The sequence below is a fragment of the Pagrus pagrus genome (assembly GCF_965226575.1).
Source record: "Pagrus pagrus genome assembly, contig: HAP1_SCAFFOLD_45, whole genome shotgun sequence".
NCBI lineage: Eukaryota > Metazoa > Chordata > Actinopteri > Spariformes > Sparidae > Pagrus > Pagrus pagrus.
Window position 1 is genome coordinate 49415 of NW_028175418.1, and position 4608 is coordinate 54022.

General features: G+C 41.9%; 1 long non-coding RNA gene across 1 annotated transcript; it reads right to left on the reverse strand.

Annotated features, from left to right (window-relative positions):
• Nucleotides 1–594: 594 nt before the first annotated feature.
• LOC311253795 lies at nt 595–4388 on the reverse strand. Its single transcript, XR_014621908.1, has 3 exons — nt 4317–4388; nt 2734–2877; nt 595–752 (listed from the first exon to the last, which is right to left on the reverse strand). It is a non-coding gene; the product is annotated as an uncharacterized lncRNA (long non-coding RNA).
• Between the last annotated feature and the right edge of the window lie 220 nt (nt 4389–4608).

Below are 4608 nucleotides of genomic sequence, written 5' to 3' on the forward strand. Positions count from 1 at the left end.
TGTCAGCCATGACCAAATAAACCAGCACTCACCCAAATGTGGGCCACCACTGTACATTTTTATTCTGGCCCATATACCACTTGGAATGATGGCACAAATGTGGTCCACAGTTGTTTGCCAGAAGTGGGCCACAACCAAACCAACACAGTGCCAAGTGTCAGCCAAAAATAGACCAAATAAACCAGCACTCACCCAAATTTGGGCCACTATGCATTTTTATTCTGACCCACCTACCACATGGAATGACATGAGTGGTCCACACTTGTTTCTCACATATGACCCACAGCCTAGTCATAATGCTACATATTAACCAAGAGCTGAATACATCAGAACTGGTTTACAGTCTATGATCTTGTCTAGCCTGTACACATTGGAGTCACAACCAAACCATGACAAAGTTCTATGTCAAATATGAACACATCATATAAATAAACCAGAACTGGTCTGAATTTGTGGCTACTGTACATGTCATTATGGTACCTCCAGATACTGTGTTAAATGGTGGCAATGGTCCAGTCTTGTTGGTCTCAGTCAAAGATGAAGATACCTACTGAAGAATTGAAGAAAAAACCAGACACGAGAAACAACTTGTGAACAGTAGAGAACTATTTTATTTTTTTAACATGTGCCACAAACAACAACACAACACAAACAAAACAAACATGAAGATGAACATGAAAATTCTGACTGCGGAACACTGTTGCGGAACACGCTCACTCATGGCCCCACCATTGTCTCCTCTTCATCTGGCCCTTTAAGAAATGCACAAAAGAACATATTTTGTTGACTCAGTAAAGCAGTACTGTGGTTACTGTATATGGTTGCAGTGCAAAACACAAAACCTTATCAGGAGACCAAACAAAAAAGGCCCTGTAAAGTGATATAAAGTTATACAATATTGTGTTCATCAAACACTCTGACAAACTTCACATTTAACCTGAAGTTACAGTAATAAAACATAATGTATATTTGAGTTTGTCTTCATGTTAAAGGGGAATAGTGCACAGCCATTTGATTTTTTGCTATTTTGCTAACCTTTCCTCAGCATTTGTTGGTTCACTGAAGCCAGCCATAATGCAATTAATGGAGCATATCATATACATGTTGCAATGTGTGTATTTGTGTGGTTCTATCCTTTCATAAAAAGATAATGGATACAGGGTGTTTTGGTGTGTCATGATGCTGCCAGCACGAGAGCTGGGATACTGGGTCGGAGGGTCTGATCTTACAAGGTTGGTTTTCAGCCAAGTGACGCTAGGTGGAAGGCAGAGAGCCTCCATTCTCCCTGGAACAAGCCAGCAACATTACTCTGAAGCTGTTTCATTAAAGCATAAGTAAGCGGAATGTTTGTGTTAATATAAGTCTTATATAGTTATATCTTCCGACAGCAATCACTTATATAGAGTGTTTGGTCCGAAACACGGGTCTGTCAGTCACCCTGCTCTGCTGTAAGCCGAGGAGAAAACTTTCCTTGTATCCTACAACCTTTATCCAATGAGGAGAGAGAACGGCATAAAGGGGCGGTCCTCTCTGTGTGTGCAGCCAAGGGATGCACGCGCATGTGTTGACGTAGGGAAGAGGGCGGGGACTGCTAACTCCATCCGCTGACAGGAAGTTAGCCAAAACGACCGGATCGCTTACTTCTGCTTTAAGTAAAAAGTAGGTAAAAATCTTGAATATTTCCTCTTTAATGACTCTCCATGGGGACCCCCAAGATAGCTGTCAGTCTGGTGGTGCGTAATAGGTATCCACAAAACTGGACATTTACTGGACCAGAGGTCTGTGTGCTATGGCACGGTGCTCTGGCGGAACACTGGGGCCATACTCAGATCTAAAAGCCCTCACAAGAGGAGAGAGTTGGGATAAAAGTTGAGGTGAGGTCTCTCTGTCCTGGTTTATTCTTTATATATTATGCCAAGGTAAGTATTATATTCCATTGCAACATGGCTGAGGCTCTCAGTTGGAAGCAACTCCATCCTACATATTAAACCTATCACATATCAAGTCTGAGATGACAATGAGTCAGCTAGCCTCACTCACACAATCGCTGTGTAGTTACATCAGACCTGCCCACATGGTGGAGCTGAAGACCATGAATGCAGCAGTAAAGGGAAAAGTTTGAGGTTAGATAAGACCACATCTTAAGACTCAAAACTTCATCCACTCATGTTAACATTAGAAGTATGTTTTTGTGTTTGATAGGGGGTTCTTTCATTCCAGCTCAATTTAGCAGGGAGATGGCATGTAATATTAATATATTTAAAAATATATTTCAGCTGTTGCTTCATATTCATTAATTTATTTTGTAGATAGAATATTATACTAAAGTCAAATACAGTTTTCATTAAAGATGTGTTTCTAACTGAAATGTGATTTCCCTACTTTTCAGACCCATGTACTGGCTTTTAAGAAAGGCAATGGGTGACAATTCCAGTTACAGTTTACATTACTGTCCCACCACTGCCAAGTGAAATCTTTACATTTACAAGAAAATGGCTATGCTTGCTGCATGGTGGCTGAACAAGCTTCTAATTCCTAAGTGACCATAGCGGAAAAAATGGCAAAAATCACAACACTGCCTTTTTTAATTGTATTTGCTCATTTAGAATTGGGGAGATTTGTTCTGTACTTTGCGCTCGTTTTTTTTTTACATATGCTGACAGCTTCATCTTGATTTCTGCTGTAGAACAGTATCACACATATATTGCAAAATAGGTATTGTAGCTGACTTACGTGCGAGCTGTGTGGCACGCCTTTTCTCCTCTCTCTCTCTCCTCCCACCATCCCTGTCTCCAGCGAGATGAAGCCACCTTTTTATATAAGCCTCCACCTCCTGGTCTGTTGCAGTGGCCGTCAATTGATTGTTTCTGACCGTTCCTAAAAATTTAGAAAACTGTAAAGCTTTGGATAGATTGCACACAATGGTGAGAAATGGCTAACTGCATGACATGCTATATCCTGCCCATAGTTGGGCAGCAATGAATGTAGTTTGAAAACAGTCTAGCCATGACCAGCCAATTACTAAAATTGTAGGAGGAAAACTCTCGCCTTCAGCTGACGAACTGATTGCAGACTGGTGCATCTTAGAGCAGGGGGCAGATAAATAGCTGGAGAAGATGGTGAAGCACATAGTTTTAGATATTTTTATTATGGTGCAGGTTGCTGACATTTCGGCACAGAGTATGTCTTCTTCAAAGCAAACAGAGCAATTTAAGAATGGCAGCTTTAAACTGGTGCCTTATAAAATGTGATTGGGTGTATATGTTGTTGTATTATAAGTATTTTATAACGAGTATTAGACTATCAGCATTTTTAATTAATTGTATTACTTAAAGCTATGGTCTAAGGTCTGAAAGACGATGAGAAGCCGCCATTAGCAGCACCGTGGAGAGCTCCAGAGCTGGAGGGAGACTCGTCGCTCTGGGCGACCCAGCACAGGGTGCTGTATGTGGGGGAGAGGAGTAGGAAGACCGGGGCCTGTAGCTCCGCGGCGCCGTAGTTCGCAGAGCGACCCCGCTCAGGTTGCCGCTGCGGCTAGAAGCGGCTGTGTGTTGGGGAGAGGATCAGGGAGACTCGACGCGGCACCGGTACCAGTAATAACGGCAGCAACACATTCTGTGCTTCTGTACTGTGCTTCTCTGAATCCTAGTGGGGCTTTCAGCGGCATGTGTTTAAACATGTACCCTCTGACTGTTATAATCATATGGATGCTGTTATAATGTGTTGTGATTGAGATCCTGACCCACCAAACATCCTGGAAAGTGACAAAGTTACGTTTTTCGTACAAAATTACATAATCACCATCAGTAAACAGGACGCTGTCTGACTATTTCACTCGCGGGGAGGGATGCTGTTTTCTGGAGGGAAAGTTCACTGCCACAGAGATTTATTTTTCTTGTCTCACACAGAGTCGTTGAACATGGGTCGGCATGTTCTCTGACCACTTTGCCACCACTTCTCAACTGCCTGCTCTGCATTATAGTCCTCAACCTCAGGGAAATGCAATGATATACGGAGGAGGGAATTGAGCATTTTGTTTGAGAGTGAGCGTTTGACATTTTTTTTTTCACTGTCCCGTAATTGTCCCGGACAAAATATAAGTGTGTCCCAGCAGGAATTTTTATGGTCCCCGCCGGGACATCGTTAATTTCGAGCCCTGCTGCCTGGTCATATTAACCTTGTATAAAAACTGAATGTTAACTAGCTAACATTTTTCGCAGCACTGGCAACCTGACAAAACAATGTGAAGTTCCAACAATAAGAGCTGAATGTTTCCCACAGAAATTCATTCATTTATTTTTCGTTCAGGGACTCACCTCACCGTGACTTCTCTCCTCGATCTCCGGCTCGCGCACTTTTTGCTCCCTTGCTCCCTTTCGTCAATTCGAATATGATGCATTCAAAAGACTCGTAATTTGGAAAACTCCAACTTAAAGCGGAAAAAAACATAACGGAAAGTAGAGTTTGAATAAAGATACGATCCTTACAGACTTAATAGCGTTGACTTAATAAAAAAAAAAAAACAAAAAAAAAAACACTGTCACTGTGGGTGATATGTTCAGGTAAATGTAGGTCAATACATTTTCCAATGTCGACCTGCCAGTCATT